The 14,678-nt window shown below is 45.4% G+C and overlaps 1 protein-coding gene across 2 annotated transcripts in view; it reads right to left on the reverse strand.

Moving 5' to 3' along the window:
* ATP2B2 (ATPase plasma membrane Ca2+ transporting 2) overlaps positions 1 to 14,678 on the reverse strand; it is a 754,329-nt gene that overhangs the window by 596,067 nt on the left and 143,584 nt on the right. The window lies entirely within an intron of this gene.

Consider the following 14,678-nt stretch of genomic DNA (forward strand, 5'->3'; position numbering starts at 1 on the left):
AAAAATTTTTGTTATTAATCCCTAAATGCATGACCTTGCACTTTTCACTATTAAATTTCATCCTATTACTATTACTCCAGTTTACAAGGTCATCCAGATCTTCCTGTATGATATCTTGGTCCTTCTCTGTATTGGCAATACTTCCCAGCTTTGTGTCATCTGCAAACTTTATTAGCACATTCCCACTTTTTGTGCCAAGGTCAGTAATAAAAAGATTATATGAGATTGGTCCCAAAACCGATCCCTGAGGAACTCCACTAGTAACCTCGCTCCAGCCTGACAGTTCACCTTTCAGTATGACCCATTATAGTCTCCCCTTTAACCAGTTCCTTATCCACCTTTCAATTTTCATATTGATCCCCATCTTTTCCAATTTAACTAATAATTCCCCATGTGGAACCATATCAAATGCCTTACTGAAATCAAGGTAAATTAGATTCATTGTGTTTCCTTTATCTAAAAAATCTGTTACCTTCTCAAAGAAGGAGATCAGGTTGGTTTGGCACGATCAACCTTTTGTAAAACCATGTTGTATTTTTTCCCATTTACCATTGACCTCAATGTCCTTAACTACTTTCTCCTTCAAATTTTTTTCCAAGACCTTGCATGCTACAGATATCAAACTGACAGGCCTTTTTTTCCCTTTCTTAAAAATAGGAACTATGTTAGCAATTCTCGAGTCATACGGTAAAGCCCCTGAGTTTACAGATTCATTAAAAAATTCTTGCTAATGGGCTTGCAATTTCATGTGCCAGTTCCTTTAATATTCTTGGATGAAGATTATCTGGGCCCCCCGATTTAGTCCTAATAAGCTGTTCGAATTTGGCTTCTACCTCAGATGTGGTAATATCTACCTCCATATCTTCATTCCCATTTGTCATCCTGCCATTATCCCTAAGCTCCTCATTAGCTTCATTAAAGACTGAGGCAAAGTATTTGTTTAGCTATTGGGCCATGCCTAGATTATCCTTAACCTCCACTCCATCCTCAGTGTTTAGCAGTCCCACTTCTTCTTTCTTTGTTTTCTTCTTATTTATATGGCTATAGAACCTTTTACTATTGGTTTTAATTCCCTTTGCAAGGTCCAACTCTACATGGCTTTTGGCCTTTCTCACTTTATCCCTACATGTTCTGACCTCAATAAGGTAGCTTTCCTTGCTGATCACTCCCATCTTCCACTCCGTGTAGGCTTTCTGCTTTTTCTTAATCACCTCTCTGAGATGCTTGCTCATCCAGGTTAGTCTACAACTCCTGCCTATGAATTTTTTTCCCCTTTCTTGGGATGCAGGCTTCTGATAGGTTCTGCAACTTTGACTTGAAGTAATTCCAGGCCTCCTCTGCCTTTAGATCCACAAGTTCTTCAGTCCAATCCACTTCCCTAACTAATTTCCTTAATTTTTTAAAGTTAGCCCTTTTGAAATCAAAAACCCTAGTCACAGATCTATTTTTGTTTATCTTTCCATTTAGTTTGAACTGAATTAGTTCATGATCGCTCGAACCACGGTTGTCCCCTACAACCATTTCTTCTATGAGGTCTTCACTACTTACCAAAACCAAATCTAAAATGGCATCCCCTCTTGTTGGTTCAGCAACTACTTGGTGAAGGAGTCCATCAGCTATCGCATCCAGGAAAATCTGAGCCCTATTATTATTACTAGCACTTGTCCTCTAGTCTATATCTGGGAAGTTAAAGTCTCCCATGATCACACAATTCCCATTAGTATTTACTTCATTAAAAACATTAAAGAGCTCTCTATCCATATCCAAGTCAAATCCTGGTGGTCTATAGCACACCCCAACCACTATCCCAGGGGAGGCTCTAGTAGCTTTCTTCCCCAATGTGATTTTAAGCATTTAATACAGTTCCAGATTAAACAAAACATCAATATTTTGAAGAGAAGAACATGCTAAAATGACTTGTTCAAGAAGTGAGCACAATGAATAGTAATTTCTTATTGAGGCATTTGCTTTCTTTGATTCAGATCCACTTGTCTTTACTGATTGGGTTTCCCATGTAAGACAGGCAGCTCATTTGCAAGTAAACAATTTGCATCCAAAGTCCTCAAATAGGGACTTTCATACTGATATTCTTGAACATAATTTATGTCTAATTAACAATATAGCAATGTAATTAAAGTAGCCATTCTGCTTTCACACCTTTTCTATTAACTATTCTATATCTTTGCAAAACACAATTGTAGCACCAATGACAATCCCTGTTAAGTGAGTTCAAGTTAACTTTATAATAAACAGTTCTATAAATCATGGACAGAAAAGAATTCCTAGTTATAAAACATTAAATAAAATTGATTGACTACCACCTAAGCAAAAGATTGTGTGATTCTCTACCGTGGTTGATAGCCTGGTTACCAGTCCTAACTTCATTTTCTTCCATGTAATTTTTAAGGACTCAATTCAGCAATCTATTCCTGCTCACAGAATCACCTAACCACATACTTAAATCTTCAATGGAACTTAAAAGTATTGCTGACTGGGTATGAGCTTAAGCATGTGCTTAAATACCCACCTGAACTGGGGCCTTAGAGCTGCTGTTGTCCTGTAGATGGTCAAAATAATCAGTTTTGGAAGTTGGAATATTGATTTATTGATCACTACAGGTGAAGGCTAATTAGACTGCACTTAGGTCAGCTTGCTTCAGTTCTGGAAGAGCATGTTAAATCTTATTTGTCACTCATGGAAGAAGTTAAATCAGGGACACAATGCTGGTGACAATACCATTTAGAGATTAATTGAAGGATATGCTGACTAATATAAGTAAAAGCTGAACGGAATCATAATAATTTCTGAGGCAGACATCTTAAAGTGTGCTTCTAAGAGAATCTTTTTTAAAATAAACCAAAATGGCCCCATCATGCTCAGACATTTTTCCTATATGTATCCAGAGTTTCTGAACTTACTCCAGGAATTAAAACCAGCTTTTACCATCATTTACTGCTTTAGCGCTATAGAGTCAACAATTAATAAGAGAATGAGCTAGCTTCTATTCCACCTTCTGCATCATCAAAATTATTTAAGAATTAGTGATATTCAATAGCATCAGTGAAAATCCAGCAAAGGCAACAGGTTAGCACAGGTGTAGCCTAGGAGGCAGAACTTGGCATGCAATATCTCAACTACAGACAACAGTGGGTGAAAAAGAAAGTACCCAGATCCATTTCTAGAGCCCAAACAGAGTTAATGGAGCTGGCAGCTTATTTAATAACATCAACAAAAGTTTTAACCCAGCACATTCCATATCAAAACTGGGACACAAACATGGAACTCCAAAATGCTATTTTATAAAGTCACCTTTCAGAGCAAGCCCACACAAATTGTGTGGGTGTTTGCTTTTTACAATTTGTCAGATGAGAGGGTTTTTAATGTTGAATACAAGTGTCTATGCACCATTACACTCCAGTGATTAATTTTTCCATTGGAAATCTCCACCCTTTCCTGATTTGACATTTCTCATTGACAGTTCTGATCAATCTTCTGCAGAGTAGCTTATTCCTACAATATGCTCCTTGTTTGGGTTTAAGTCCGAGGCATTATTCTAACCCCCTTTTAATCAGAGGTCCCTCTATTTTACTATATTTTTATCCTTGTATAAATCTTACTTCTATTAGAGAAGAGAAGGATATTTGTGGTGAGTAGCACCATCACAAGCCAAATATCACTGGGAGACCACTTCTAAACTTCAGGAATAGCCTCTGGCAAGGCTCACACTTATCTGCAAATCCTCAGTTCCAAGTATTATTATCGGCATTCAGAAGTGAGGTTTACAGAACTCTCTTGTCTACCCAGCCAGGTCAAAGAAATGTCCTAATTTCTCAGGCTGATTTGAGAAATATCCCAGGATATCCCACTGCCCAAACTCTTAATTTAAAAATACATGGTACATGTTTTCTTTCCTACTACACAGGATACATCAAGCTTTCTTATAGCTGTTTGCAGGTTTTATATGCTTACTACATACACTTTTAAAAACAACAACCATCCATTTAATGCCAGGTGCTGAACCAACAACAGTTGAAACTCCTTTTTACCTAAAAACAAGGGTAGAAGAGATAGTGGTAGTAGTGGACCTTCCCCGTGCTGCCATACCAATGTGCCTCAACTCTGATGGATAGCAACAATAGACAAAAATCCTACTAGTGGTGCTGCTAGGTTCCTAGAGCTGCCTTGCCCACTCCCCGCAGTGGAGAGGGAAAAGTTGCCCAGTTTCCACTGTCAGATGTTTATTCTGCTGCTTGCCTGCCTCCTGCTTGCTCCAACTCTAGGCAGACCCAGGAGCAACACATAGGAAGGAAGTCACCTGTCTAGAGTAGAAGCAAAAGAGTATTGAGTAAGGGACAGACACAACAAGGGTTAGGATGGGGGGTGGAAGCAGCAGGGACTTGGGTCTGATGAGGTCAGGCAAGAGCAGAGCTGCCAAGGAGTGAGGAGGAAGGAAAAAGTAGGTGATATGAATGGACTGTGTGGATGGGTTTCAAAAGGGGCAGGGCTTGTTAAGGGGCACTTCAGTTATATAGCTAATTTATGCCTGGTTTCCCATCAGTATATTGTTATGGCCCTGGGAATACCCACAACATGGGTGTGAGAAATGACATTAAATCTCCGAGTCAATCCAGTCATTCTGTTTTGTTTGCCAAAAATGCCAAGAAATCATTTAAGTTATGCTTATCACAGAGGAGCCATGTATGCAGTGGTTATCTATCTTATAGGAACTGAGCTGACATTACCAACTCTTTCTGCACTGGTACTCAAAAGCCACACAAACATGGCACTGCAAAAATAATCAATATCAACAATTTCACATGGTAGTTTCCAGTTGCTATTGAGCTACGTTTGATCTGAACCAGAACTAAAAAGCATGGGATTACAGTAACAATCCCCTATCCTCTAAGTGTGACTCTAACCATTTTTCCAATTTAAAGTTAGCCTGCACTATGTATTTACTGATGTGGATAGTTTTCATATAAGTAGTTTTATTAAGATTAAAGCTTCCAAGAGAATTGTATGGCTCAGGAAACAGGTAATAGGACATAGAGCTTTTCACCTCCTGTCTGCTGGATGAAATCCATCCCAGGTAAGTAAGGACAAACGTTGCTACCATCTGATTGTTCAACAGACTAATTAATGGTCTCAGCCTAGTTCTCAGGGTAAAAGGCATCCACATATTGACATTAATTCTTGCATCATTGGCAGTCCCAAAAGAGAAGATGAGTGTTGCATGGGCCATGGTAACTGAATTCCCCCAACTCCCTCATCAATGGAAATGGTCCCTCCAGCTGAGCACTGATGGCAAGCATTAGTAGGGGAACATGAGGAGGTTTGTACTGTAGATGTCCATGCTGAAACTCTTTTGTGGTTAAAGAGAGGGCTTCGGAACTATTCAGCCAGTGCTTTACACAAGCAGCAAACTAAATCACCAACACATGAACTTATTTTAAAAGATTAAAACCCATATTTTGTCATATGGTTTTATTAACAGTGTCTTACAAATGTACGGTCAGTAAATGTGAATGTCCTTAGCTTGCAAAACTTCAATTAAAATAAACAGGCTTCTATATAGTGCATAACTATATTCGCAAATGAGAATCAAGTTGTATTTATTTTCAAGCAATGTACAAGGGACCAATACAAAATAAAGCCAATAAAGCAAAAGTGGCAATCTAATACAGCATTAGTAGTAGTCTAGTAGCTGGTCAAATGTAACTTGATTATCACACCATAGTTTAATAGCACTTAGTCCTTTCTGTGTAATTTTTAATACATGGAAACTGAGACTATTTACTTTTCCCTGAGGTACAATGTGAAAATCATTTAAAAATTAACAAAATGACCTGTTCCTACAAATACTGTAGAGCTGAAAGAGCTAAAATCTGTAGCGATTTATAGCCTGTCCAATCCCATTGACATATAGAATTAATATCCCAGCAGGCTTAAAAGAACTAGGGTAAGACTGGAAATTTCATGGATTTCATGCCTGTCTTGCTGACAGAAGTTGGGTATTTTTCTACTGGGAAGGGCATCTTCTCAAAGAGAGTAATGAAAACAAACACTTTCATTTCTCCCAAGAGAATGAGAATTTACAATATCGTTTAGTCTTCAGAGCATCCCTGATTCTGATGAGTTTAGGAAGACAGAGTGAGTTTTTTATAATAAATACTATGACTAAATTAAACAGAAGTTGTAGGGAGTTTGGGCTGGAATTTCGAACCTGTAACAAAGAAATGTCCGTAGGCACAGATGGAAAAGAGACACTGGCCAAGTGGATGAAGACTTGAGATATCCTCTACACTTGAGGATTTATATGGGCAAAATCTATTACATGAGCACATGGTCGTGTGTTGTCTGTCTTAAATATTAGCAATTTCCTTATTAGGGATTTCTCAGTGGTAACAGCTCCCACCTCATGGACTTGAATTCAAATATATAGACCAATGTACTTAAACATCTTTGAGGATCTGGGCATTAGGGTTCAAAATAGTAGAAAGAATCATTTCCCCTCTATCATTTTGAACCCTAATGGCCAGGTCCCCAAAGGTATTTAGATGCCTAACTCCTATTGAAAATCAGTGGAAGTTGGGCACCTAGGTACCTTTGAGGATTTGGACCTTAGCGCTACCAGTCCATGTTCTGCCTCAGACTATCATCGGCAGTCCCTTTGCGGTAGTTGGGTCCTGACAGGTACATTAGCAGTTACACAAACAAGCATTATGAAGTGTTTGATGCATGAATGCCAGAGAGTTGCTGTAGAAACAGCTGGATAACTTAAGAACAGGACACAGTCGCAAGACAGGGTATTTGGGGGGCTATCAATATGTGCTTCACCTTTTGAACAATGACAGTGAAAGGGCTTTGAGGACCTCAGAACAATGTCTGGGGTGGGGTGTATTTATTTGCTTTACCTACTCTCCCCAGGCAGGAAGAGATTGCCATCCTCATCCTGATGCTGACCACAAGGTGCATGAGATCCTGAGTGGGAGATAAGACTCATTCTCCACCAGGTTAGGTGGAAAAAGGTGAAAAAGCTCCAGGTTCAGTTGAGCTACTGATTTGTCTCCAATAGGGATGATCCTAAACACTCCTCAACCCTCAGCTTTGTGAAAACTTCAGTTGACTTCAAACAAAGCAGAAGGGCATAAAATTGTATGCCAAGTCCCTGCTTAGGCAGAATCTCTGGTGCTGAACTGCTGTCAGCATGCAGCGATAACCATGTTGAAAGTCCACCGATACCAGACAGTTAGCTAGGCTGTCTGAACAGATACCAGTTAGAATTTTGCAATGGTGACAAATATTTTTAACACTTTACGTTTAAGATGGGTTTCTTCCTTGTGACTTTTGGGGTACAGTGAAGTAAATAAAGTAATTACCTGTGATTTTACTCTGCTGAGCAGGGATTAACAGTTAGCTGGATGCTTTGCAAGTATTTAAGTGAAACTTGGACTTGGAACAGCACTCCTGGGGAGTATAAGAAGTCTAGAAGCTACTAAAGACCCTGGAACACTGCTCAGTAAAGCAACTGATGAACCTCCTCTGATCTAAGCATAAAGAATCTCTTCGCTCTTACATGGTTGTAAATCAGAAGTTATTCCAATGAAATGTATGGAGTTCTGATAGTATAAACTTAGCATGAAAGGTGAATCAGGGCTCTTGTCTGAATTCTTCATAAATTAGGGTGTGACGGTCCACGCTCCTGGGGTCAGGGCAGCGTGGACTATCAGTCACAGTCAACCCACCCGGGACGAACCAACCTTATGAGCCATCATATCGCAACGACGCCCGGCCAGAAGGTGAGGGACAACCATCAACCGCTGCCCCAGAAGATGTGGGCCACGATATGACAGGAATTGGATACGATGCTGGAGATGGGCGTGGTCGAGGAGTCAAAGAGTGAATGGCACAGTCCAATCGTTCTGGTCCCAAAACCCAACAGGACCCCCCCCCCCCCCGATTCTGTATCAATTTCCGGAAGATGAACACTATCTCGCGGTTCGACGCGTACCCAATGCCATGGGTGGAAGAACTCCTAGAACGACTCGGGGAAGCGAAGTATTTGTCAACACTAGATTTAACCAAAGGGTACTGGCAAATCCCCCTTACACCAAATTCCCGGGAAAAAACTGCCTTCCCAACACCATTCGGCCTCTTCCACTTTGTAACCATGCCGTTCGGGTTACATGGGGCCGCAGCGACTTTTCAGCAGCTGATGAATAAGCTCTTGCTATCTCATGACCGATACGCAGCGGCATATATAGACGACATTGTGGTCTACAGTAACAACTGGAAGGACCACCTCAGACACCTCATGGGGGTCCTCCAGGCCCTCAGAGCAGCCGGACTCACGGCCAACCCGGCGAAATGCCATCTCGGACAGGAAAAGGTGACCTACCTCGTGTACGTCATAGGGGAAGGGAAATTGCGCCCCAAATCAATAAGGTGCAAGCCCTTATGAATACACCCACACCCAAAACAAAGAAGCAAGTGCGCCAGTTTTTGGGACTGGCCGGGTACTATCATCGCTTTGTACCAGACTTCGCATCCCTGTCAGACCTGACGAAGAATTCTCAGCCGCGACAGGTACTGTGGTCCGATCCGTGTGGCAAGGCCTTCAGGATTCTGAAAGAACGGCTCACGCAGGAACCGGTCCTGCGGCACCCCGATTTTACAAAGGAATTCATACTCCAAACGGACGCTTCAGAGGTAGGCTTAGGGGCAGTGCTCTCCCAAGAATGGGAGGGGGAGGAACACCCGGCACTGTATCTGAGTCACAAATTATTTCCTCGAGAGCAACACTACTCAATGATAGAGAAAGAGGCCCTGGCCGTGAAATGGGCTATGGACGCCCTGCGCTATTATTTACTGGGGTACACCTTCAAATTGATCACTGACCATGCCCCCCTCAGATGGATAAACAGCATGAAAGACGCAAACCCCCGAATCACGCGCTGGTACCTGTCACTCCAACCATACGACTTCCGCGTGTTTCATCATCTGGGTAAGGCTCATGCTAACGCGGATTTCTTTTCTAGACAGGGAGAGTATGATGGGGAGACGTACCGCCCCGGGGGTCCTTTTTAAGGGGGTGTGTGTGTGACGGGGCCGTCTTACCACGCACTAGCCCTGACAGGGTTAAGTCCCAGGTGTTGACAGCGGAAGTCCTGCCTCCCTGGCAAGACTGGGCATGCTCCAAGTGCTCTAGTAGTATAAAGGGTGGGAGACCGTCTCATTCTGGGCTGGAGACTGCAGGGGAAGGACTTGCCTGGGAAGCTCCTGCAGGGGGCCAGCCACAGCCTCTGACTACGCCGGGAATCGCAGCCGTCCACAGCCCGCCTGCACCCCAGCGACTGGAGATGACTGGACCTGCCGAACACAGGGGAATCGACGTCTCATGGGAAACCCCATCACAGACTCTGGTAGGAAGTGACCCAGGGAGGGTGTCGGAGTGGTACCTCCCACCCAGGGAAACTCAGCGTGTTTTGGCAGGACCCCCCGCTTAGTCAGTGGCAAGCAGCTACGCCACTGTTAGGGCCCTGGGTCGGGGCCTGGTGGAGTTGGGTGGGCCCGGCCCCCCTACCGGGGCAGCCACACCCCAATGCTATAGACTCTGGCCACTAGGCCACGCTACCCTGCCCCAAAGAATCACTTTATGGACTCCGGCCATTAGGCCCCACTGCCCTGTAGCAAAGGGTGGCGCTATAGACTCTGGCCACTAGGCCACGCTGCCTGGCACCCAAGGGTGGTGCTATAGACTCTGGCTGCTAGGCCACGCCGCCCTGCACTGAAGGGGGTGCTATAGACTGCAGCCACTAGGCCATGCTGCCCTGCGCTGAAGGGCTGCTTTATGGACTGTGACTGATAGTCCACGCTGCCCTGACCCCAGGAGCATGGACCATCACAGGCTGCTTTACAGACTGTGACTGATAGTCCATGCTGCCCTGACCCCAGGAGCGTGGACCTTCACACGTGGTGGAGAATGTGGGCAATGCCCGGGACCTGCTGAAAGGTCCAGTGCAAGGAATCTAGACGGCGGGAGCCCCACCGCCATCTAAGATGGATACAGAGAAGCTTCTAAAGTGGTTGCTGGAGAATCAGTAAGAGCAGGCGGCCCAACAGCGACAGCAGCAGGCTCACATGATGCAGCAGATGGCCAGCCAGCAGCAGTTGCAGATGACCCAGCACCAGGAACAACAGCAGCAACTCCTTTGAGAGCTGGCTGCCTAGCAACAATTGCAACAGGAATGCCTAATCCAACAAGTGGCAACTTTACTGCACACGCTGGGAGCTCCAGCCCCCACACCTACAGGAGCGGGATCTGGAGAGGCTCCAGTGGGGCTGCCAGTTCGCCTCACTAAGATGGGACTAGGCGACGACCCCGAGGCATTCCTGGTCACGTTCGAATGGGTCACCACTGCTGCTCGGTGGGCCCCAGAACACTGGGCCACCATGCTAGCCCCTTATTTGATGGGACAGGCAGAGACGGCTACCATAACCTTGATCCCTGAGAGGCTTTGGAGTAACCCCGGGTGAAAGCGGCCATTTTAGACCAGACCAGCATTAGCCCTGAGACGTACCGCCAGCGCCTACATAAAGAACAGTATCCTCCTGGGGCTCGACCTTGGGCCATGGCCCAACGGGTACAGAACCATTGTTGGAGATGGTTGGAGCCAGAAGGCTTGACTGGACCTCAGGTGGCGGAGATGATGGTGCTCGAACAGTTCACCCAGATCCTCCCGGCAGGAGGGAAAGCATGAATGCAACATCACCGGCCGGCGACCTTGTCAGCAGCCGTGGGCCTGATGGAGGACTACTTGGCGGCCGAAGGAGCCGAGGCAACCCCACGGAGGTCCAAAAACCTGAGCAGGAATCTCCACCCAACACCAGCCCCAAACCCACTAAGCCTCCCAGCCCCGAACCCAGGCACAGAGTTCCGCGGACTCCGATTCGAAGGGAACGGCCCCCACAAGGGGGGCGGAGTCCGCCAAGGGAAGGCCTTGGACCCTCGGAAGGCCGGAATCGCTGCTGGGAGTGCGGACAAGAGGGACATTTCCAACGGGAATGCCCCTTCATGGATTGCAACTATGGGCAAGTGTGGGTTGCCGGACACAGAGCCCAGAAAAGGGGGCCAGGCAAATTAGTGATCCCTGTGCGGGTCGAGGGGACCCCCACGAATGCTCTTGTGGACTCAGGATGCAGTCAGACCCTCTTACGGGAGGGGCTGGTCCCAGATCTTAGACTTTCCGGGAAAAAGATACACCTACAATGTGTCGATGGGGACATCCGCCCTTACCCCATAGCCTGGGTGAGGATCGGGATTGGCCAGCGGGAGGAAGTCCTCCACGTGGGCGTAGCCCCCAGATTGGCTGACCCCATAGTGCTGGGATGAGACTGGCCAGAATTTAGGGAGATCCTCCAGCAGTATCAACCACCCGCTGCACAAATGGAAGGGGCTACGTCTGCAGGAAGGGGACTCCTCGGACACACACCGGAAGCAGATCCCGGGGAAGGGACGTCTACGGTGGGGAAGGCACCTGCTAACGCCCGACATCCCTCCGTGGAAGACGCGCAGACAGAGCTGGAGCGGGATATTGACTTTGTGAGGGAGCAGAGAGAAGACCCGACTCTGAGTAGGGCCTGGGAGCAGGCCACCATCCCCAGCCCTGGAGAGGACACCTCTCCGAGACCTCCGCAGGGGCCTCGGTTTGAGATCCAGTGGGACCGCCTATATCGGGTGGCTCGGGAACCACAGACACCGGAGCCACTTCATCAGTTGTTGGTTCCCCGGAGGTTGCAATGAGGCCTCCTACAGGTATCGCATGCAAACCCACGGGCAGGACACCTGGGGCAGGAAAAGACCCTTCAGAGGGTGGCCCGCCGATTTTTTTGGTCCGGCATTCACCAAGAGGTCCGGGAGTATCGCGCGTCTCGCCTGGAGTGCCAGCGGGCCGGACCAAAGGGTATACCCTGAGCCTCATTAATACTCCTACCCATGGTTGGTGTACCCTTTGAAAGCATCGGAATGGACTTGGTTGGACCCTTAGACAGAAGCAAGACAGGGAACCGATTTATTTTAGTGATCGTGGACTACAGGACACTTTACCCCGAGGCTGTTCCCCTCCGTGCAGCTACGGCGCCAGGGATTGCCGCCGAACTCGTGAAGGTCTTCGCTAGGGTGGGGATACCCGCGGAGATCCTGACTGACCAGGGGACTAACCTATCCTCAAAACTGATAGCTGAGCTGTGCCGCCTCCTGAACATACGGACACTGCAAACGTCGGTTTACCGTCCACAAACAGACTGTCTAGTGGAGTGTTTTAATGGTACCCTGAAGTCCATGTTGCAGAAGTTCGTGCAGGAAGACCCCAGCCATTGGGATACACTATTGCCAGCCCTACTGTTTGCCATAAGGGAGGTACCCCAAGCATCGACCGGGTTCTCACCCTTCGAACTTTTGTATGGCAGGCAGCCCTGAGGAATCCTGGACCTCCTGAGGGAAGACTGGGAGGCACAGGAGTCGCGAGTACTTGGGACCACTCAGTATGTGCTACGCCTCCGAGAACGGCTCCAAGCCTTGGAAGCTTTCACCCGGGAGAATCTGCTGTGGGCCCAAGAGACACAGGAATGGGTATATAATAGAGGGGCTAAGGTAAGGAGTTTTGACCCGGGGGACCAGGTGTTGCTCTTGTTGCCCTCGGCCGACTCAAAGCTCCTGGCCAAGTGGCAGGGGCCTTACGAGGTGATCCCACGGGTCGGGCCCGTAGATTATGAAGTCCAGTTACCCGGACGACGGAGGGACACTCTGACTTACCACGTGAATCTTTTGAAGGCATGGAAGGCCAGGGAGGCCTTATTCATCATTCCATCGCCCCTGGACCCAGAACTGGGACCACTAGCTGGGGAACCCCTAGACTCAAGGCAGGCTACACTTGGGACCAACCTCACCACAGCACAGCGGGAACAAATATCGCAACTCATAAAGGAATTAAACAGAGAAGATAGGATTGGGGACCCCAAACTCTTCAAGTGAAGTTCATATTAAACAATGACTTTCTCCGATGAAAGCACCTGACTGGACTATTATAGAAGGAAAAACAGCAAAAATTCTGCCATGAGAAGAAGGAACATTTCTTGGGAACTTGAGAAACAATATCTTATGTGGCATGAACATGAGCTTGAACTTAGTTCAAAACACATCTAAAAACGAAAGGATTCTCTCTGTTTCTGTAAGAGTACCAGCTGAAATGCAAAGGGATATCTTGGACCACCCTCCCCATGGAAACAAATGAAGGCTTCATTGGAGAGTTGGACTAAGAGGTAGCTTTCCTGGATGATCCAGAAGTTCTCACCACCTCCACTATGAACAGAGAGGTACCCAGAGGGAACCTATGGAGACAATGCAGTCTTGATTTTGTAGACATGAAATATCCTGATGCATTTTATTAAACCTTGAAAGATCTTGTTGAAAATAAAGCCACGTCTCCAGATTACCAGGAATGTTTGCCTGATATACAGTATCAGATGCCAGAAAGGCCATATTAGAATGAGAATACAGGGGAGGCTCTTAACTTTCTCACTCATCTGCAGTATTAGCTTGTATTTATTAAGGATATTCTGAAAATATTGCTGTCAAACTGCAAGGACTCAATTATCTAAGTTAACTGGCAAGTTTAAAGTCCTTCCACTGTTGTACAGGTCAGGGGTAGTTCTAAGAAAAATGTGTCTACTGTGTGGACTTTCTGACTCTTTTGCTGGGTTATAATCTGTACATTGCATCAGTCCGTTTTGTACTGCATACAGTACATCTGTATGACATATGTACACACACATGTCTTTAGCTTTGTGAGTGAAAAAGGAATTTGGAATTTGATACTGAATTGTTACACAACCAAAATTTATCCATCAAAGTATTTTTCCAGTTTTGTAGGGTGATTCTGCTTTTATGAGGTGTTTGTTTCTTTATGTTTCTTGATAGATTAATCAGCATTTTAGAACAGCTGTCTTAAACATACTTATCTGATGAAGTTAAGAAAGGCTTTTTTTAAACAGTTGAGTCACCAAGAAGGGACTTTCCAAGTTGTGCATTAGTGGAGTATGATTAAGACACAAACATTGATTTTTTGGACTCTGCATCCTTTTTGGTCTGTACTAACATACATAAATAGACCTAATAATTGAGCATACCCTGATCACTCTGGAGAAATGAGTCCTTCTGCTTTGCCAGAACAAGGAGTAATAAAGTTTTTAAAACTAATAAAATATTGAAAGGCAATTAACATATTGTGCTAAATTCTATCCTCTAATACAGATGAGTTGAAGAATACTCCAGGGATGAAAACCTTGATCCAATTAGTTCAGTGAGAAAACTCCCATTGACTTCACTGGGCCACAATTTAACGTCAGAACTCTAGTAGCATAGTATCTAAAATATTCCAGAAAGAACTCTGTCCAAAATAAAATCTAAAAATATTATCGGGATTGATGCATATAAAAATGACAGCTTACAGTACACTGGTCTGCAAACTCATGGAATCATAAATTAGAAGTGGAAAAGACACATCACCGCTGAGTTCAGAACGATTCACAGTTTACAGATTCACTTACTAGTGTGTGGTCTAATATGAACTGAAATGTCCCATGCAAAGAGGCCTTCAACTTTCATTCAGGGACTTCTC

Source organism: Chrysemys picta, chromosome 7, assembly GCF_011386835.1.
Source record: "Chrysemys picta bellii isolate R12L10 chromosome 7, ASM1138683v2, whole genome shotgun sequence".
In the NCBI taxonomy this organism is placed as follows: domain Eukaryota; kingdom Metazoa; phylum Chordata; order Testudines; family Emydidae; genus Chrysemys; species Chrysemys picta.